Source organism: Pogona vitticeps, chromosome 2 (assembly GCF_051106095.1).
Source record: "Pogona vitticeps strain Pit_001003342236 chromosome 2, PviZW2.1, whole genome shotgun sequence".
NCBI classification, from domain to species: domain Eukaryota; kingdom Metazoa; phylum Chordata; class Lepidosauria; order Squamata; family Agamidae; genus Pogona; species Pogona vitticeps.
The window spans coordinates 243,826,250-243,849,543 of record NC_135784.1 but is presented as its reverse complement, the minus strand read 5'-3'; the positions used below and the strand labels follow the sequence as shown (position 1 = coordinate 243,849,543).

Sequence of the window (23,294 nt, the reverse complement as noted above, 5' to 3'; positions counted from 1 at the left end):
GAGGAAATTGTGGTGACGAGACTTCAATAATTTGATAGAGGCATGATAAAATGGTAAACAAAAGAAGAGATAGAGGAAATAATAAATTAAAAGTAAGATAGACACCAAGAATGGATGGATTGGGAATTATTATGAAAATTTTAGAAAAGTGATGGTACCTAAAATTAAAATCTTGTTTGCAGCCCATGGAAGCCAGAGAGCTGCTCCTCTCTCAATATATGTTTGAAGTGAATATTGTTACGACCTGTGAGGTACCAGCAACTCTCTGCTCCACTCTGTGGTCACCCTGCAATCACACAATACCCCAGATTCACCTCCCCCCATTTTTTCTTTACATTTTTCTGTTTTTTGCATCTTTATTCTAGATCTGTTATTTAGAAAAACTGAATGAACAAGCAGAAATACATAGTCCAAGATAGAGGACTTGCTCACTTCCTCCCCTTTCCATCCAGCCCGGCTGCATCAATTTGAAAGCAAAGTCTTCCAACTGGTGTGTGTGTTTCTTTGCATGTCACATTATCTAGGGACATGATTCCCTCTTATCCTGAAAGATATCTGAAATGTGTGGCTTCTGGTTTGAAAACAAGCCTGCCATTCTGACGTGCAACACTGACAATACAGAAGGTGGCAGCTGCATGATAGCCAGTTTCCTCAGAAGTGTCAGGTGGCTGGATTAGTTATTTTTCCACCTCCTAGCTTAAGCCACAGACAACACAAGCCCTTCCAGATGGTCTTTGTTCATTTAACTTGAGGATTGTTGTTTTCAGCAGCATCTTTTCTCTTGATCATTCATTCTGAATACTTTTTTCATTGCATTATTTTAAAACAATGCTGTCGTAATTGGTTCGGTGCAATCAGAATACAGATTTATCTTAAAAATAGAATTTGTCAGGTGAACAAAGAGCTGTACAGCTCAACTCACATTTGAGGACAGAAAAAAAAAACATCGTGTGAAATGGAAAAGGCTGTGTGCATAATTTATTTTCCAAGACTTGCTGCCTATGTGGGCAGTATAATTTGCTGAGGAGATTCAAGTAATATTATTGAATGGGGAGACAAGAAAAGAATGTTCACATGTGCAGATAAAACAATCTGATTATACCACAGGAGAAAAAGTCCTTTGATGCAGAACCATCTAGAAATCCCTAGGAAATGAAGTTATAGATGTGTGTTGTCCAAGAAGGCTGTAATATATTTGTTAGCTGTGTGACAGCTGTGAGAAAAATATATGAAACACCTGTTGGCCTTTAGTTCAAGGCAAATCTGTGTACATCGGTTACCACATTTAAAAGATCTCTTTTGGGCAGGCCAAAAACACACACAACAGTTGCAAAACCATGCATGGGTAGTCTGCTAGAAGTTTCATATTTTCTTCAGTGGCGCTTACTATTACTATTACCTGATACCTTCCTCTTTATGTCCCTAGGAGCAATGCCTGCAAGGTAATGGATTTTTTTTCAATAGGAGTTGGCTTCATGCATCAAGTTACACTTTTACAGCTTTCAGTGAGTGCTACATCTATCTGCTTTGCATGGATTGAACTGGGCTGGTGAATTTTTCTGCAGATTAGCATAGGCCAAGCCTGTCGTTCTTAGTGTTTGTGGCTACTTATTCCCAATAGTATTCAAAGAATATTATTCATTGCAGAGATCTATTGCTTTGTATTTAGGCAATGTTTCCTATAGGTCAACATATGATCCAAAAGAACATCAAGATATCTAGGAGCAAAATAATGGTCTGGTTGGATGCTCTTCCAGATAGCAGATAATCAGGTGTATTTGATGGGGACACAGGAGAGAGCCTTCTCTGTTGTTGCTCCCAGACTTTGGAACTCCCTCCCACAGGAGGCCAGACTAGCCCTGTCTTTGGTAGACCTTTCTCTTCAGGCAAGCTTTCTTTCAATGATTGCCTGCATGAGTGACTGTCTACATGGCTGACTACATGCGTGACTTTTAATGGATTGTTATGTTTTAGTGGTCTTAACCGTGGTCTTAACCGACCAGATAGGTGGGATATAAATAAATAAATAAATAAATAAATAAATAAATAAATAAATAAATAAATTTTAGTATTTGTATATTTATTGTTTTGGCTTTAATATTATGTAAGCTGCCTTTTTATACTCATTGTCCTTAGCTTTAAAGATTGTTGTTTAATGATGTAAGCCACTGTTGTATACTCACCATTGCTAAGCTAAATGCTTTCTTTTAATGTTGTAATCCACCTTGGATCCTTTTTAAGGAGAAAGGTAGGGTAAAAATATTTTAAATAAATAAATAAACCTGAAAAGATGGTTACTGACTGGTCCCAGACACCCAGAAAACTTCATGGTTGGATGAGACTTTGAAACTGGTTCTTTGAGGTCAAAATAATATTTATTTATTTACTCGTTTGTTTGTTAAATATACCACCCAGTTAGTGAATCCACACTACTCTGGGTAGTGTTCTACCAAGCAAAACCCTAAAAACAACCACCCATTTCATTCACATAATAACATATGGTGCTAAAATCAACTCAAGTGCAGTAATCTACAGAAAACCTAAAGTTTAAATGTTAAAATTTGCATCATTTTAGGATATGATGTTCTTAAAGGCTGCCTTACACAGCATAACTTTGTCTTCAGTAATGACTTGAATATTGGGAGGGACAGAGCCTGATACACCTCAATGGGCAGTTTGTTCCACGAAGTGGGGAACTAGCATCAGTTAATATTGTTAATCCGGGATGTAAAGTCAGCCCAAAAAGGCCGGGAGGGTTAAATCAGGACATTTACCATTCCAATTAGACCATAGATGTTTCCATCTTATTTCTAGGCAGTAAATTTCTGTGAGAGAATAGTGAACATATTCACAACATATGCTTTCAATTAGTTCAGCAGTTACTATTTTAGAAAGTTAATTAAAAATAAAACATGATTCACTCAAGGGAATGTAGAATATGGAGCATGCAACTTTAGACAAAGACTCTAAAGAAAGACAAGGTTTTATTCCTTTACTCATCCAGACACATGGAAAGTTTGAGAAACGTCTGTGGTACCCAGGACATATCATTAAAGAGAAACACTGCTCATGTACACTCCAGACAGTGCAATTAGATTAAGGCTAATGTTTTGCCATGAGTATTACATTAAGACTCATACAAATCTAATTTCAGGTGTGGTACTCTGATGTCAGACAGTCCTAGAGGGACCCTAAAATCCAGAAGATTGCTGAAAAATTCAGGAGGGGGAAAGTAAGAAAACAAATAAGAGCAGGGTTGTTTCTTTATCAATGTCAAAAAAATAAGGCTTATTGGTTATTACCTGGGTAACTTGATACTTGCTGATCGCTTCTGCTTGCTTTTCCTAGGACATTTAGGGATACGGCCTCTGTAATGGAAGAGACATTCTCAATGTTTCTTCAAAGAAATAATAGGAGCTTTGCTTCACCTGCTGAAGGGGTATGGCTTTGTTCATTTGCATTGTGAACTTGTAATTTGAGTTTTGTAAGAGTGATGCTATCTGATTTTATTCAGACAAGGTACACTTCGGGTACAGGCAAAAACCAGCCCTAGCGGGTGCATTTCAGTCTGATGGAAATCAAAAGCATGTAGTTTTGTAAGCATTTTCTCTGTTCCCACTGATTTAATTGCAGCTAACATAATCTGGATTGTACATTTTCATTCTGATGGAGAGCTTTGCTTGGTCCATGAGCCACTCCTGCCTCAGTATGCACAAAGAGCAACTACGTACTGTAAGTGAGACTCATTCACTAGAAGGGAATGCATCCCTGTACAAAACTTTAGGATGTGCTAGAGTAGGCCAAATGTACTGGGGGTCGCCTTTTGGCCCCTGGGGCTCCATGTGGCCCATGGGCTGAAGGTTAACCACTCGTACATTAAAGAAATATAGTACTAGACTTGTGCCCACCGTTACAATGAGTGCGGTAGGTCTGTGAGTTGACAGCTTTTGTTGGTATTTATGTTTTCTTGTCCACTAGTGAAAATGGTTAGACTGGTAATTAGTAGGGACCAATCTACTTATTTATTATTTTTTAGGCCTCTATACTGTCCCATCAATGTGAGTACTCTCTGAGTGATTCATGACCCATTAAAACATAATTTACAGTCATACAAAGAAACTCACAGAATAAATAAATAAATAAATAAATAAATAAATAAATAAATAAATAAATAAATAAATAAATAAATAAATAAATAAATAAATAAATAAACCCTGTCTCTAGCTGAATTGATAAAACATTCATTTAAATGAATTAAGCACCTTTAATACAAATATGAACATCACAGGTCAATATTAAAATACTAGTAAAAGGCAGCTTTATAAATTTCAGTTTTAATTTAACTTCCTGAAAACAGAGGGATGGTGGCTAATGAACTTCTGTAGAAGGCTTATTCCAGAGGGAAGGGACCATGGTCAAGAAAGCATGGATCCTGGTACTAATTCTTTTGGCCTACTTGGTGTCATAGTTTTTTAGCATCAAGGATTGTGAGGAGCAGGTGGGAGAGTTAGCTATTTTGTGGGAGAGACATTCTGACAAGCATTGAAGTCCTAAACTGTTAAGGGCTCTATAGATCCTAACCAGCACGTTGAACTGAGCACAGAAACTAACAGAGAGCTAATTAAGACATGTCAAGACTGGGGACATGTGTTCATATCTGCTGGTACCTGTAATCAGTCTGGCAGCCACTTTTTGGACCTGATGAGTTTCTGTTCCAAATTCAAGGGCGATCCTACATAGAGAGCATTATAGTTAGTCTATTTTACAGATTTACCAATGTGTGAACCACCATTGTGAGGTGTTTCTTATCCAGGCAGGGGTGCAGCTGGACAATCAACTGAAGTTGATAAAAGGCACTCTTGGCCATAGCACATATATGTGCCTCCATAGAGGGAGTTGGGTCCAAATGTTAAGGTTTGGAACCCTATCAGTTCAAGATGTTTTAAAAAATGATTATGAAATTATAGAAGGTTTGCCTTAAAAATGAAAGTGCTTCTAGAAGTATGATGTGATTTTATTGTATTTTAAAGCAACCTATTGCTTTCCACAACAACCATCTTGTCTAAGAATAAATGTAGTGATAAGATAGCATGGCAGAAGTATCTCATTCATAGTGTAGCAGTTTTTGCCAGAAAGTATAAATAATGCGTAATGTTTTGAAGTTGGAGAAGAAAAAATAAGTATTATTCCAATATATTGTTTAAAGACAAGCTGAAATTGCCTGGAGTTGTTGCAGCAAAGAAGAAACCTATACTTTTATACCCAGGTGAGTTTCTTGTCTATGGTTGTCTGGTTTCATATTGGGATTAACCCTTTCAATGCCAGCTATGATGAACATACGCTGTCTTTGTGCAGGAAGTCTGTAGATCTCTGTGGGACTCCTGGGGAAGTAGGGCATCCACTTAAGGATCTGACACAAAAGCATCCTAGAGGGAGTATAACCCCATTCAGACTGGGTAAATTTCCTTCTCATTGGTCCAGCAATCTGCCCAACATTAGGATCTCTGTCTTATCTGGATTCATTTTCATCTAGCCCATTACTGAGGTCATGCAGCACTCAAGAACTTGCACAGCATCACCTGCAGATGAAAAGAAAAAGAAGAAGAGATAGATCTGTGTGTCATCCACATATTGATGGCAACGAATTCCAGATCTCTGCATGATCTCTCCCAGAGATGTCATATTCATATTAAAAAGCATTGGGGAGACAGACAATCCCTCAGAGGTCCCATGACGAAGGTCCCAAGGGGAGGACAGCCATACCATCTGAGACTGGCCCTCAAGGAAGGAATGTAACCACCAAAAATGGGGGGGGGGGAGTAAAAAAAAACCCAATGTTCTAAACTCAATAGCCATCTCAGAATGATATTGTGGTCAATGGTATCAAAGGCTGCAGAAAGATCCAGGAGGACCAGCAGGTTATATTCCTCCTGTCTGCCTCCCTCAGAAGATCCTCTTGCAGGGTGGCCAGGGCCTTTTTAGTTCCATGATGCAGCCTGACCCAATTGAAATGGATATAGACTATCTGTATCCTCCAAGAATCCCTGCAGCTGGTTGGGCACCACCAATTAGGTCCTGCTCTGTTATATTTCGCATGGAACCTTTTTTGGGCAGGGGAGCAGAAATTTTTAAAAATTAAAACTCTGGACAGCATGCAGGTGATTTCATTATACTTAAGAACATCTTGTCAGTGTTATTATGTCACTATTTGATTTTACTGCTATTTTACATGTCAATGTTTAGGTTGCATTGTACTGATGTATTTGAATCCACCTTGTAAGCAACACAAGTGGTAGACTAGCAATGCAGCAAATGAAGAAGAGGAGGATAACAATACCCTCCCCAAGGAAATTTTTATGGACCTCTCTTGTATTCTGAAATGGGCTGAAGTAGATGAAAGCTAGTGCTAATAAGCCTATTTAGACTTTAAAATGCCTCAAGCCTTGATGATGATAATGACAAACAACTATTTCATGTATGGAAGTCTTCATGAGCTTGTGTAGTTATTTGGAGATGAACACGGAAGCAAGCTCCTACTGAGATAAATAGAGAGGCATGACTATTTTCTAGGGAAGATGTGCACTTCTGCTACCCAACCTGCATCCTAAGCAGGACAGGTGGGGCAAAGCGACTTAAAAGACCCTCTGTTAATAGAGGAAGGTTTGAGAAGCTTTGACTGCTCTAGGCCAGCTGTGCCAGCTGGTATGGTGGAGAAGAAGCAGATGAAAAATGTGTACAGTGCATTTTTCTATGTAAATCCTCTTTCAGAAATATCTGAAATAGCCAGCAGAAGGCAACCAGCGGTATTACATTCTTCATTTTTTCGTTTAGGCTGTCTTTACTCACTGAGGGATTTTCAAGTCTCCAGGTGAGAGCATGACAAGGAACTTTATGTTGTGTTTTGTTTTTTCCCCTTATCAAAATTTCTAAACACCGGCTGTTTAAAAAGAAGCAAACAAACCCTCTAATGCTTCTAATCCTTAAAAGTCCAGGTAACAAAGCAGCAGCCACCATCATGCTGTATTATTAGCATTTAAACATTGTTTGTGCAGTTGGTGAAATTTATTTACAAGATTTTTTTTTTTAGCTGCGCCATTGCCAATAGTCTCTGAGCAGCAATGCTGTAGAAAAAACTGTTCTCACTCTCATTCATTCCTCTTGGTAACATAGCCACAAAGTACCTCAAATTCTGGCAGAGTAAGAAAATAATCTTGCAGTTCATCTTAATGTGCATAGATGAGATATGTGGGGATTGATGTCATTAGTTGATAAGCTGTTGGCATGAGCGCCCAACTAACTGAGACTATAATGTGTAAGTCACACTCCTCAGCCAAGTGGCTCCTATTTGTACCCATGCTGGCATTCAGGGCAGTTAACTAGCTTTATACCATAAGTGACCCTCACAAATGCACATAATAGCTGCTTGCAGTTCCAAATGATATGTTTTTCCTTTCCAATCTGCCATTGTTATTTTATTGTCTGGGATTATGTACACAATGCAAGTAGTCATGCCTGATGCTTCTAAAGGCAGCTATGTAAATATAATCAAATAGACTCATATCCAGGATTTCTCTCTCTCTCTCTCTCTCTCTCTCTCTCTCTCTCTCTCTCTCTCTCTCTCTCCCTCCCCCGCTTCCCCTGACATACTGAACCTAGCCCAATAAGGTAAGTAATAATATCAGGAAAAGAAGTATTTGAGAAAGTGATGAAACACCAACATTCTGTCAGTTCTCGGCTTATGTTAAAATTCCACCTCAAAAATGATGGAAGGACTAGAGTCTGACAGAAACAATGAACTGGCTTTTGGGTGTATTATATTGTATGAAAGATCAAAAATGAATGTCTTATGCTTGTGGCTACAATATTTTGATTGTTCAAATCATGAGTTATTTAGGATGACCTTTTCCCGACGTGGTGTTATTTTGACACACATCCAGAATCCCCAAATGCCTCATACATTTTAAACAGCTCTCCATAATCAATTAATAGCTGGTGGTGAAGGGCTTTCATACGAAGGTTATTCTTCCATCAGATTTGCTGGAAAGATGATTAATAGCCTCCTGAACTTCAGCGCAGGGTGTGTACTAATAACTTTTCAGAGTTAAATAAACAGCAATTGTAATTAAAATATGATTTTCTGATTAGAGAAATCAAAAGCCACGGTGTTTTGGAATTCTACCTAACTACAGTTGGATTTGAGATTCAGAACTCCATCACCAGATAAAACCATTAGCCCTGTTCAGGCATTAGAAAATTATAGTTTGAAGGGGAGCCGCTCAAGCTAGCCTGTTGTTGCTATCACACACATCCTTTGAAGAGTCTGAGGAGGCGAGAGTCTTTACTCATGTAGAGACCATCCATGCAACAAAAACCACAGAATCCCAGGTTCTTGCCCATATGGATGGTTGGAAAGAGCAGGAACTTCTCCTCTTCAGACTTATTAGCGAATACTTGTGGGAAACTGCAATGGAGGGAAACTGTGCTAATTGCTCCGTTGTTGATTCTCTAATGCCTAAATAGGGCTATTCTCATTCATTGATTATGTGAATGAATTCCATAGCTTGAGCAGATGGAGAATTCAATCAGTGGGGTGTGGTCATAGTTGTAGACAACTTATTTGTATATTTTAGTTTCCTCTGTGCATTGTATATAGTAACCATAGACACATTTACAACACATCATTACATTAACTCAGTTGCACTTCACTAAAACATTTCAAATATAAGACAAAATCATGCCAATAGGTCAGTTAACAGGATCAATGTTATACGTGCATTACACAATTCCCTGAGGAAGTCAAACCTGTCAATGAGATGCAGGCACAAGCACCATCTTGGATTACTCATGGAATAAGGAAACACATTTTTGGTCTGTGGTGACAGGACACATTGGCCAAGCCATCTGGGAAGTGGGTGGGGCAGTGGTTAGAATGTTGGACTCAGATTCTGGAGATTTGCATTCAAATCCTAACTCACTCTTTAAATTCACTACAAGACTTTGGTCCATTCTTTTTTTTTGTTTTCTTAGCCTGACCCTTTTCATAGAGTTGTTGTGAGGATACAGTGCAGAGGAGAGTCATGTGCACCACTTTGAACAGGACAGAAATGCAGCCAGTTCTTATACTGAGACTTGGAATAAAGCCATGAAGTTTGCCAGGTAACAAAATAGAGGTTATTAGCAGCTGGTAAGTTCTACACACCAAAGTACCATTGTATTTCAATAAAAAGTAAATAGAACAATTCAATCTAAAAGCTGTCCATTCATTGAATGCAACAGCAAATTACTTTTTCTCCAAAACAGTTAACCTTTGGGTTAATATTTTGGGGCCAGCAGCAGGTAGAACCAAAGCCAGCATGGGGTGGGACAGGAATGAGAAGCACCTTCTCTCGCTCCCCCCCCCCCATGCTCCAATGAACCAGAAGAAACTATTTGCTTACAGAGAAGTCCAGAAATTAAGGTCAGGGCCACAGGTTGTCTATACCAAACTAAATGTTCACATTTAAAATGTACTGTATTAAAACAACATCAAGGCACATCAGGAGAAAAAGGACAGCACTCCTCATTAAAAGATGCTTTCTCAATATCCAGTCAATGGTCAAATACCTGCCTTCACAGTAGAAAGGGTGTCAACCCAGTTTCCCTTGGTAGAGAGTCCTACAGTGCCTTTACCAAATCATCATTATCCTAGAATTGCAGAGGTGGAAGGGACCCTATGGATCATCAAGTCCAGCTCCTATCAAAGAGGCATAGTGGGGAACTGAACTCCCAGCCTCTGGCTCCACAGCTAGATGCCTAAACCACTGAGCTATGTGACTGTAAGGGTGGTGGGAAGGAAGGAAAGACCTCCCCCACAGAAGTTAAGACCAGGCAGTGCCACAATAGGGAGGCATGATCCTGCAGATAACCTGGAGCCAAGCTATACAGCTTCCCTGAGAACAAGTACCAACGTAAGTCTGATAGAGTGCCTTAGGGTTTGGTGGCAATGCTTGCCTTTTCTCCACCACAAATAATGATCAGAGACCATCACACAGTGTTACAAAATGGTTGGCATTTATTCACCTAGCCTTCATTTCTGGTTATAGTTGGTTATATATGTTGTAGTAAAGGTGTGTGAACCCAGAACTACCATAGTTAGCTCTGCTAATATTGAATAATTCTGACCCTATTCTTCCTCTGTCATATGGGTACAATTTGATGATTGCTAGGATATTGTGTCCATATACCAAGTCAGAAGATACCTGGATGCCTAGCTTGTTTCCCTTCCACCACAGATGGATCATAGTCTGGGAGTGGCACACATCTGCAACATTTGGGGAAGAAACAGCCCAGCCCTCAGTTTAACCTGTCACTGGCTTTCACCTTTGAGTTCTCTGACTGTCTTCACATAGAACATTATTTGTTTGGACGATTTATCCTGTGTGCAACAGCTGTTAAAAAAATAAGGGTTGTCTTGTGGTCATTACATTGAAGGGAGAAAAACAGCCTGTGTGAATTCACCTCAAAACCTAATTTGAAAAAAATAATCTGCAAGATTTTCCACATTTCCCCTTAAAGGCTAAACAAAGTTGCTAGCAACAGAGAATGTAAGAGAAGCATTAAAGTGAATGACAGACGTATGTGACACTGTGTTGAACTTACTAAATGTATTTAGCTTGAAAGGCATTATTATGATTTAAAGAAACCAACCGCTATAGACTCTTAAAATGTTATGAAGTTACTAAGCTACTCCCAAAGGGGATTTGCATGGTGAACAGTAAGCAGTGGCCTTCAGCTACTGTTTCCCTTCATACTGAAGCTTGCACTCTATTAGACTTCAGAAACCACTCTTGGTTCTTAATCTCATATTCTGCAAAGGTAACTTTTAGTTGGTGTTTTTTGTTTTTTTTAGAAAAAAAAAGGTAATTGGATCCTGAAAATATGCTTTTGGGGGATACCATAAAGATAATGAAAAATTCTACAACTATGTGGAGGATGCCCTAATACCCAGATCAGGATGATACACATTTCCACGGTTGCTGTTCACAAATTATTTAAATCAGAGCTCTTCTATCAAATTCGGTGAGCTTTTTTTTTTAAAAAAAGAGTAAAGTGGTTTGTGACACTGGCCACTGAGAGGAATGAGTTACAAGTTGCTATTTTAGCAATGAATATGTCTTAAAGGTTTGTGGAATGCTTCCTATTTACCAAAGTACAGATGAAACGTTTCAGCACAGCTGCCTTCTCAGTTTTCTCCTGATAGTTTGCAGTGATCATCACTCACGGTTCCCTGTAGTTTGTGTATAAAAATTGAACTTTTTGTACTTTTGACCTTAGTGTTGTAAAATTGGGTATAACTTTTAGATCTTTTCACAGGTGAGTGTAATCATAAAAGAGAAAGAATAATCTTTCACTTGCTATGTGGATCTTCATATGTAGAGCAAAGCCTCTGACAGCATCCAATTATGTGAGACTCTTCTCTTCCTCCTTACATACTCATCCAGTGTTACAACCCTCTCCAGACCACCAGGAATTACCAATGATTTCTTCAAAGAATTGAATTATGCCACAGATGAAGGCCTGGATCAACTCGAGCCTGAACTATCTCTGGAGACAAAAATGTTGAAACTGAGGTTGTCCTACTTTGGGCACAACATGAGAAGGCAGGTGTGACACACCCTAAGTTCCCCGGTTTATTTCTCTACACAACCCAGGTTCACTTTAGGGAATGACACTTGTTTTCAACCCTTTCCGCCGCCACCAGAGGATTTCTCCTCCCTCTATCAAATATGATTCTTAAATCAGTGTTATTCAATCAAACTAAGTTTATTAAAGTGTTCATAAGTAAATTATATAAAGTAAATCATGGATGGACTTATTTCATTTAATCAATCAACTGTGCTTTAGTAACATTTATATTTGCTTATGCAGAATCATGTTAATACAAGTATTTATTCATTTCTTTTCTTAATCATTTCTTTCTCTGTCTCTCTATCACTCTTCACTAACACAAGACTGGTCCTGACTGAAACTCTAACTGATCCCTGACTGAAGTCCTCTCTAACTCCTAACTCATTTCTCTAACTCTCAACTCAGACTCTAACTGATCTTTAACTGTCATCCATTCTCTTATATATCCCCAGTTCCGCCTTTTCTGTCCAGCTATTGGCTCTTGAATCAGGGTTCCATTGCGATGGACAGGAGTGGTCCCTGACCTGTCCGTCACAGCAGGGTTCTCTGGAAAAGACAATAATATTGAGAAAGGTTGAAGGCAGCAGGAAAAAAGGAAGACCAAATATGAGATGGATTGGCTCCCTAAAGGAATCGTACACTTAGATTTATAGGAACTGAGCAGGGATGTTGATAATACGACATTTTGGAAATGTATTCTATTGTTTTTAAATTTTGTAATGCTGCCCAGAGTAGACTATTTGTCTAGATGGGTGGGGTATAAATCTAATAAAATTAAAAATTAAAAAAATGTTCACTCATGGGGTTGCCATAAATCAAGGGTGACATGATGGCACATAGCAAAAATAATGAAGGCCTGGAGGATAGCAACATTCTAGATGATCGTGTGTTGTTGGAATGAAAGACTTTATATTGCCAGTAGTAAATGACTGACATGTCACGAATTCCGAAACAGTATGGGGGAGATATGTGTGTACCCCATTGATGAATGCAGATAGGCGGGATATAAATAAATAAATAAATAAATAAATAAATAAATAAATAAATAAATAAATAAATAAATAAATAAATAAATAAATAAAGGGGGAAAATTGGCCATGATCTTGTTGAAATTGCCCACCCCATTCTACATGTTGAAAATGAAGCTTCACCCACACTGTAAGTACATTTCTTCCACATATTTCTACTGTATTAAGCCTTCCCCATCTTTGTTTCTTTCCATTTGCTTCTTCCATTGACTCAACAATAGCTACAGCTGGCATTTTATGATGATCATTGTTGAAATATAATTCCTGTCAATGCCACATTCTGAGGATCCAGGAATAGAACAAAATCCAAGATCATCCCAAGTAATAACTCTGATCTTCTTTGGGAAGGGAAATTCCACCCCAAACAATTCTAATTCTATTCCCTAGATGTAGCTTTCCACTAATGAGTGGAAAGCCACACCTAGGGAATCTCAGCCTGTTCATCATCATCTATCCCATGATCTAGCTCAGGCAACAGTCAAGGGTGCTGATTGCTTTCTTTGACTCATCTGGATCTTTGGAGTGTGATGCCATAAACATGCAGATGATATGCTCTCTCTCTCTCTCTCTCTCTCTCTCTGGAGAGAGAGAGAGCACCAATATAAAGGTATGTTTATATATATAGATAACCTCCTGAACATGACCTGATAAGAAAGACTGGAATGGAAACACTCTGTTATCCTGGCCAATTGAACTGAGATGCCATCCTCTTGATCATTGTGGCAAACATTTCAATGTGTCAGGTCCATGGTTTCTGTGTTTTCAAAATTTTAAAGTTGTTTAACTGTTTTATCTGTAATTATTTGTATTTAGCACTGTTAGCACTTTGGTGCTATTTGTTGGAAGAATGGCAAAGTGTAAATTAACATCATTTTATTTGCATTGAATGTAATACTTAATCAAAAGTATGGCCTAGAAGCTAATATCCAGTTGTTGTTTTCATATGCTGTCAAGTCAAAATTGACTTATAACAATCCTAATAGTGTTTTCAAGGTAAGTGTATTTAAATAGATGTTTTACCAGTTTCACCTCTCCCAGTGAATTTCCATGACAGAGCTGGGGAATTGTGTCCTGAGTCCTAGTCTATCCACTACAACATACTGGGTACCCCAAAAGTCCAGTAGTAAGTTGCAATTAAAGGAAGTCCATGGAATCAAAGGAACTTATGTACTAACTCACCAAATCTCTGGTGATTCAACGGCTCTAATCTAGTTGCAATTTACTAATGGCTTTCAGCCATTGTGTTCCATGGGCTTCACCCCCTGGTGAACATACATATGAATATGATCATGGTCCTAATACACAACAATTAAAAGGAATGTAACTGACTTTTTCATAGCATGCGTAGGATCCGAATATTCTAGTTATGTAAAAAGATAGTGCTTTTAAAAATAATTACCTTGGTAAAACAGCATGCCACATAGTTTTAAACAGAGGCACATATCAAATAGTTTGAAAGATGTACATTTATTGTGACTGGAGGTTAATTCTTTTTAATGGGAAACTAACTTAAACCACAGGCTTAAACGTACTGCAGCTATACTCTTTTTCTTTTATGTCTGGGGAAATATTTGAAATGTTTAAGGATGTGCAGATACACTGTCTTCATACTAAGAACTTCACGACATGAACATTTTCTAAAAGCAGTGGAGGATTAGCAGATCATTGAACACATTTTCACCCAACAGCAGTTGTGTAATAAAGCCATTTGGTTAATCTTCTGGAGTTATTTTACTGCCATCAAATTATTAAAAGGTGTTTCTGTTCACTTTCAAGGGTGTGACTGAAGTCTGAGGAGGCAAAAGTGTTACAACTACGGAATTTTCTGTAACATTAAGGCAAGAGGGAAACATTAAGTGAAGTTGTGTTCCAATGGCAGAGCAAACAGAATGTTTTACCAACCTGTATTATAAGATTTTCCAGTTATAAACAAGGTGGTAGTGGTGGTGGTGGTGGTGGTTATATGCCACACTAGATCCAAGCTATTTAGGACTTGTCTAGTTGACGTATTTCCCTATAAATTATTTGCCTAGTGCTATAGTCTAACGTTGAGGAAAAAGTTTATGCAGAAGGGAGATGGTATTTAATGTGATTTTTTTCCTGCTAATTAGGCAAGCAAGAATTAGCATGGGAATTAAATGTGAATGTTGTTCTTGAAGAAATTGCCTTCCTGACACCAAGCTGCCATCTTGAAACTACAGGTAGAAAAGATGCACTTGGTGGAGACATGGAAGAGGGCTTCCTCTGTTTCTGCTCCCAAACTCTGGAACCCCCTCCCACAGGAGGCTAGGTTAGCCCCATCTTTGCAGTCCTTCCACAAGAAACCCTTTCTCTTCAGGCAGGTTTTTCCTTAGTGGCTGACTGTCTAGGAGACAATGAACAGGATGGTTTATATTTTGTTGTTTCTAAATCTGTTTTTGGGGGAAGGGGTTAATGCTTTTACCTAACATTTTAAATATAATGTCATTAATTATTCTTTAATATTTGAATAATTTGCTGTTTTCAGCCTTTATTATTGTGTTTGTAATTATGTGGGTCACCTTGGTTTTTGTAAGAAGAAATGTGAGGTAAAATATTTTAAATAAATAAATAAAAATATTTCAGTGTTTCTGAGATTCTTGCCAACATTACTTATTTTGCACCTCCTGAGAATCATTGAGACACCAAGTGAACCCTTCTTCAGAAATCTACACATTTATGAGGCTTATCATACATTTCAAGCTCATAAAATCATTCATACCTTTAAAGAATATTAACTGCTTAAAAAGCATATAATTGGAGGCAAGATGGTATTCATCAACTAACAGGGAAAATAGGGACAAAAGTATACACATTTGGAAATAAATGTTTAAATAACTGTACGTGAGAGAAAATGGCTATGGAAAATACCTATGAATTTCCAAACTGAAGGGGGGGGAGTGGAGATTATTTATTTCAACTTGATATGAGCAAAGGGCAGGGCGGGAATACAGGAGGGAATGCAACACATTAAAAATTAGGTGTTTTTCACACCCATATCTGAAAAATGATCACCCAGTAATGTGACTAATAACTGCTTCTCTTAGTTTCTTGTAATGTCTGAAAGGGTATATAGATTAGCACAGCCCACAAAAGTTTCCTCTGCTGTATCTTACCATGCCAGCTAACATCATATTTTTTTGCAGCAGCAGCAGCCAAGGCTTCTCAAATTATTCAGATGTTTTCATTCACAAACAGAGAATATTTAGAAGGCTCCTCCCACTTTTCATCTTCAGGATACAGCTTGAGCAGCAGTATTGTAAATCTCAGTTTTTGCTCCTCTGGGTTTCTCTGCATCTTCTGGCATGTGGTATTATTTTCTCGCTTAATCAACCTTTGCCTCTAGTAATTATTTTCTGTTTGTATGGATCAATAACAACTAAAATAAGCATTCCTTCTATTTCCTTTCATAATAGTAATCAGCAGTTGAGAATTCTTGCTCCAGGCAATGATAAATTAATAGTGACTATAGTTCTAAGAAATACAAATAGAAAAGCTTTCACATTAGCAGGTGAGGACCTCTAATTACATTCTGGATGAAAACTCACTGCCTTTGTTTAGCATACTAGCAACAAACAGGGGCAAAAGATTTCTGCCGCCACAGAGGCAAACTGAAGAATGGTTCATCTCTAGGTTGATAGCAATATGCACTTGTTGCCACAGCAGAGAAGTGAACAACACATGGCCCAACCCCAGTGCTAGAGCTAATCCATTGACTGCGATGATGGCAAAAACATAACTTTTGTAATGTATACAATGTGTACAATCTCTGCCATAGCATATGCCCTTGATATTTTAATAGTCATGCCCCTACCCACCCCCTTTTTAACACTACATTTCACAACCAAGGGAAACAAGTGCAGATTATATGAGAGTGTAAGAATAAAAGTGTGCCTCTACTCATAATCTGTTTTCTTCATGCCTGTACACAGGTTTTATTTTAGATATATCTTCATAATTCAGAAAACTAAACATTGTTTCCCCCCCCCACACACTGTGTTCTCTGAAGGATGAAAGCTGCAGGGATGTGAGCATTACCAAAGGTTTTATTTATTTGAAAGAACGTCATTGAAAGTTTGCAATATATGATGTCTTTTACACATATATAGAAAGGCTAAGCATATAGAAAGGCTAAGCATAGGTGGGGGATCACAGCATTAATAAACCAAGATGTATTATTTTTATATTCATTGGAATCTTATTGTGGATTTACATCAGCATAAATTGCTGTGGTGAATTGCCCCCAATTAATAAGTTGCTGCTTGCATTCCTAGATGCACACCAAGTCAGGAGACTAACTTGCAACTAGGAATGCAAGAGGCAACTCATTAATTAGTGGGAATCTGCCACTACTATTATACTTATGCTGGTGTAAATTCACAGCAGGTTTTTCATTAACTTTTTACCTCACATGAACCAAGAATAAAATAAAAATCCTCAGTATTTGTCTTAGCGAGCACATTCAAAATTTTGAGAGTGTTGTCAGTGTTTTCAAACATGGTTTTCATGAGGGAGAGATGTTCATGCAAAAAAAAAAAAAACAAAAAACCTACCGTAGGGGGTGAGAGTCACAAAACACCCATTTCTTAGAAGGAATATGAATGAGGCTAAATGTAATGGTTGAAGCTGATTTGTATGGGTATAGGTCATTTTTTGAAATAACCAGATTCCAACCTGGAGTCAGATTCACATTTCGAGTTTTAAATGTGACAACCAGCTCTTTTAACAGGGCCTGGAAATGTACTGCAAGCCAGTACTGATGGTACAGGGTCAGTGTTATCTGTTTTAACCTCCTAGCCCCATTAAAAAACAAGTGGTTCCATTCTGCATCAAGTGGAGCCTCTAAACAGTTTTAAAGGCATTCCCCCGTTAACACATTCCAGTAGTCTTAAGTATGAGCAGGTCAACAGATGTGTGTGTTTTGTGCCATCAAGACAGAAGCAACTTATAACGATCCTAATAGGGCTTTCAAGGTAAGTGAGATGTTTAAGCAGTGATTTTGCCAGTTCCAGTCCTCCAGTGAGTTTCCATGGTCAAAGGGAGATTCAATACCTGTTCTCCAGAGTCCTAGTCTGTCATTGCCTGCCTATCCCCCAAACTAAAGAGACAAAAAAAAAAATGATGGGTTTAACTAGGGCCACACTTCATTAACTCATTAGGGTTTTAATTTCACCCAGTTCTGCAGAGGGGCCAGCTGTAGCACAGATCCTTAGGTACGCACCAGGGATAGTAGTTTACCCCAATCCTGTCACATTTGGTGAGTTACAAACCCCAGGTTTGTGCTGTCATGTTGACAGCCAGTTTCTGGACAGCTAACACTCACCACCAGCAGCCATCCAAGTCTCACAACTTTAGACTGCCAGTGGCCACGGTGGCCACTCGTGCATCATGTCAGTCCAACAACAGAATCTCAAAATCTTCAACACCAAGATGTTGGTAGCAATATACATCAGAAGTAACCTCTGGAACTTATCACTACTCCATTCACCATCGGCACTACCCACCAGTGTGACGTATTTAACTGGAACACCACCCCTGATCAGCCCATCTTTGCCCCATAGGGCCCTCAGTATGAGGTAGGTCAAAATTACTAGCACCCCTTTTTTCAATATGCCAATCAGGTGATATGGAGCCAAAATTCCTATCCAACCTCAAAGTGACCAGCTAGGCTCGCACTGACACCTGAGGGCAGGCAGGTGGGTTGCCACACCTTCAGCAGAGGCCTGAGCAAGGGCAGGGTCACCTTATATGGTTCTTCCAGGCTGCTTGTCTCCCCATCCAGGGAAGGTAAGCAAATCTGCCCCACCTGCACAGCCATTAGGCACCCCCCCCCGCCAAGAGCAAGGCATTCTATTCACTACACTACACTGGGAATCATACAGGACTGCAGGAAGATTAATTTTCTCCGGATGTTGGTGCAACTGGCCAATCTTTATACCTGTTTAGATTTCTTAATCTCTATCTTCTGTTTGCTTTCCCCATCACCACCAACACTTTACTTTTTGGAGTCTCTTGACTTCTTATGTCACTTTCAAAGAGTGCTGGGAACACCGATATCCATAAAAAGATTGCACTAGCATAAATAAACTTTATTTCCTTGAAAAGCTCTCAGAAGCCTGCATTATACTGCTATATCTTCAATTCTAGAGATTATAGCTACCAAACAAGGGGGGAAAAAAAGAATGAACTAGGAGACATATTCCATACCTTTCCACTCCCCAGCCCCATATCCTGGAAATAATCACATTGTGGCACAGTTCAGAAATTAGTAGGAAACATTAGATGGAAGAGCATTTGGTTTCTGAAGGGAAAAAAATCTGATTTATGGCTCCCATTGAAGCAGCACACTTTGTTTTTGTGTTTGATTTTGTTTGCTTTGTTCTCTTTAATCTTAAGGAAAAGGGAGAAAGAAAAGTATGAAAAAGTGCCTTTTCACCTCTCTTAAATAGGTCTGCCTCCCATGATGGGATGACATGGTGGGAGAGAGCAGTTCATAGAGGGAAGTAACAGCAGTGCCCAGTTTGAAACAATCATTCCAGATCGGTTTTAGCTGCAGGGAAAGCCTGCACTGCAGAGAGGGATTGTTTTTGGAAGCTGATGAGATCAGGCAAAATAATGTTAAGATGAATATTTATGAAAGAGGCAATAGAAGCAGTGAAAGCCAATCAAACACCACAACTCAGCATCTCCAACACATGCAAATATCCATGAGACTCCATTTTATTTCAGTTTCCACAGACCACTTGCAAGGTCTCAACTTTCATTGCTTGCTATCTTCCATATTTTTAAATTAGCCTTCCTGTGATCAAGTAAGACACATATACATATTCAAAACATTGATATAGTTCGCTGCAGCACCCAAAGCTGTATGGCCCTCATCTTACATCATCCCACTATGAAAAAATCCAGTAGGTAACATCAGATCAATCTCATTAACATTATATATATCTTTCAGAAACAGGGATGCTAATTGAAAATGTAGACTTATTCAACGCCCATGATAGCAGTGGCAGGAAATAGTTTTTATAGGATATGGGTGGATGGCCCATAATATATCAGAAATAGAGTTGTTGTTTTAAAAAGCATTTTAAAGCTCTCTTGTAACCATACACTTCAGATAATTAACTTTTGGACTGCTTTATGGCTTCTCCCGGCCCATTAATGTCTGTTTCTTTGTATGTATTTATATGCTCAATTAAAATGTTTCCTAGCCATCCATTTGACCACACAGAATTCCTTTGAGACTTAGATGAATACATTTTGCTGTACAATTCAAAAGTGTTTTAAAGATATTGTTTTTATTATGGACAGTAATGGCTGCCTGCTAAACTAGGAAAATACTCAGTTTAAGAAATCTATCAGGCTTTCATGACAGGCTACTAAATAGTTTACATTTGTTCAGTAGTGATGTTACAAGCTTCCATCTTGAATGCAAGTAGTTTATGTAATTCTACTAGATAACTGCTCAAGGTATGAAAAAGAGAGACTTATTTTAGTAAAGCAGTGGAACTCAGAGTGCACACATGTTAAATTTTGCTTTTGGAATTCAGTTGAGCCAACTGGCTAGAGTTATTCCCATACAACCTAGTACGAAGGCAATATTCATTGTGTAGTTCTCTCACACTGACTTCTCTTTGCTTCATGCTGGAAAACACAGACATTCAAAACTTACAGGTCACAGACATTGTACAGAAAGCAGAATCCATGCCAGCAACGTCAGAATGGCAGCCATGCCACAGGATTTCAGTAGCCATGGCTTTCTACAAGATGGTGAGAGCCAGCAAACAGAGGAAATGGTCAGTCAGGTTGTCCAGATCAATCCTGTGAATTAGTATCTACTCTGCGGTTAAGACCCTTAAATGCATTTCAGAAGATAAACTCTTCCCATTTAAAAAACATAGGCATCCAAGCAGTGACTGATAGGCAGTAACTATCTGCCCATCTTTGAGGAATATACTCTCAAGGCCTCAGATGGCACTTCCAATGCAATGAATCCAATGACCTTTTCAAATGCCTACCAGTTTCTTATACTTTGTTAGGCAACTGAGGGAGACCTCTAGGGAATGATAGGAAGTGAATAGGACGGTCATGGACATTTCGTAAAACCTTAAACATGCATTTTATCTATAATACTTAAATGGTGCTCAGTCTGAGGGTGTATCCATTGATCTGAGATGAGGAAACCACTCAGGTGAATAATAACTTCAGCGGAAGCTAGGTTTTCCTAACATCTTCATTTATTGCATGAATGCCTCTTTCTATTAAACTCTCCAATCTTCACTTTTCACAAAACACTGAATATCATCTGCCACCTTAAAGTTAGTGCTTTGGAGGCTAACTTTAGCTAATTCTTATCAGCCAATATATACCTATTGGGTTTCCATATGTGCTTGGGAAAGAAGACGAAAACATTTGATGTTTACACCAAAGGCAGTTGTTCCATCAAGTATTTACAATGACTGTCCTCTTAATTGTAATTGAGGTCATGGCAAAAGGTAAAAAAATGGTGGGGAGAGGGAAGACAGGAAAATTTTTGAGGCAGCCTGTAAAGAAATATGAAATGGATTACAGGTTCCTAGTGCTCTGAACATTTATTGATCTGTACTAATTTAACTTTTTTATTCAGCAATGGATGATGGGTCCATTAATTCTAAACCTTCAGAACACAGCCAAAGAGCCTGAAAAACCCACAACAACCATTAGATCCTGGCTGTGAAAGCCTTCGCGAATAAATTCTAAAGTCTGTTTGGATGAATTGAGTGTCTAGAATTTTCCCTTCTCATGCCCAAATTCTGCAACAGCAGAATAGAGATGTCATGAATACTTGCACATTTTCTTATTGAGACATTGCAGTTTCTTCAAGATAATGACAACTTTTTTGCATGGTGTTAGCATTAACAAATGGATGGGAGTTTTCATGAATCAACAACAACAACAACAACAACAACAACAACAAATATAACAACAACAACAACAACAACAACAACAACAACAACAACAACAACAACAACAACAACAACAACAACAACAACAACTCCTTCTAAATGTGTCCTGGGACTGTGCACTTTGCCTAAGGCTACAAAGAAAACTTGGCCAAAATTCTCTTGTGTAAATTATATTGGCATGAAGGAGGTGAAGATAGAAGGTGGAAATTGCTGGTAAATAAAGTTTTTCTGCTTTGAACCTGGGGCTTGCACAACTTGTGCATGATCAGTCTTATTGCATATGAGTTGTGAAAGCCACTAGATTAAAGCAGGAGCTCTTTAAGCAGGAGCAATCTTCTTTTCGGCAAGTTATCTCATGTGTTTTGTACCAGAGTCTTGGCTTGTAGCATCAAATATGAATTTTTTCTTAAATAACAATAAGTAGTCACTATAGTTAAAGTATCTATTATGGTTTCTTCAGAGAAAGTAATCTAAGGTACAGGATATACCTTACATACAGACTTACAGAAAATGTAAAGAGTTACTTTTTAAAATAGAAAAAATAAAGGTAGCTAAACACTTTTTTCTTAACTGTAAGTAAAGCTAATTGCATATTACAAGTACATTTCAAACACTAGGAATGATGAGATGCAGACATTAGAATAGTAGAATTACTTGTTCTTCTGAAAGTAGCCAAAATAGCCCTGGCTGACCAAGTACTGTACAATAATTATTCCATTTCTAAAATTCTAGAGAAAATATACAGAACGAATTATAAACAACTTCATTGTTATCTGTAGTTGCACAATTATGTTCTGTTTGCCCTTCGCCGTATCTTGCCTCCTCTAGCTAGCCTTTGGGCTGTATGCCAGAGGCCATGCTATAGCATTTAAGAACAGATGAAGACTGACTGAGAAGCAGCTGGGTTTTTGGGAACAATCCCCTCTAACATTAATTATCATTCTCAGTCTGGCTACCTGGCTCAGATTATTTCTACTGTGATGAATTATGACTATAGAAGCAATTAATAAAATGTTACGAAGCAATGGATCTGGATTCAGATAATGCATCTGTCTATCTTTGGTGGGTTTTGGGATTCCAAAAGATCTCATGTATGGAGAATTAGTGCAGGGAAAGCACCCCAATGGGAGACCACACCTGCGATACAAGGATATCTGTAAGCGGGATCTGAAAACTTTAGGAATGGGCCTCAAAAGATAGGAAACCTTAACATCTGAGCGTTCAACCTGGAGGCAGGCAGTGCAGCACGGCCTTTCCCAATTTGAAGAGACCCTTGTCCAGCAGGCCGAGGCAAATAGGCAGTCCTGAAACCAGCAAAATCAGGGAGCTGGACAGGGGACAGATTGTATTTGTCTTCAGTGTGGAAGGGATTGTCACTCTCGAATTGGCCTTCTCAGCCACACTAGACGCTGTTCCAAGACCTCTGCACAGAGCATGTTACCATAGTCTCTCAAGACCAAAGGATGCCTACAGGATTGGTGGGTTGCTATGCAAGCAATCACAATACAGGAAATCCATTGTGATGTTCCACCCAGTGTTCCCTGTTTGTTTCCCCCAAACACAGGTTCACTCTCTGGATACATTTACTCTTCCTTCTGCTACCACCAGTGGATCTCTCATCCACACTGCACCATAT

General features: G+C 38.6%; 2 long non-coding RNA genes across 2 annotated transcripts in view; both read right to left on the bottom strand.

Annotated features, from left to right (window-relative positions):
• Positions 1–3,301: 3,301 nt before the first annotated feature.
• LOC140704887 (uncharacterized) overlaps positions 3,302–23,294 on the bottom strand; it is a 140,161-nt gene continuing 120,168 nt past the window's right edge. The window contains exon 3 of the long non-coding RNA XR_012084366.2: positions 3,302–3,368. This is a non-coding gene — a long non-coding RNA (uncharacterized LOC140704887). The remainder of the gene's footprint in view (positions 3,369–23,294) is intronic.
• Positions 8,903–15,930, bottom strand: LOC144586972 (uncharacterized). The gene is made up of 2 exons (XR_013542086.1): positions 15,830–15,930; positions 8,903–12,213 (listed from the first exon to the last, which is right to left on the bottom strand). It is a non-coding gene; the product is annotated as an uncharacterized LOC144586972 (long non-coding RNA).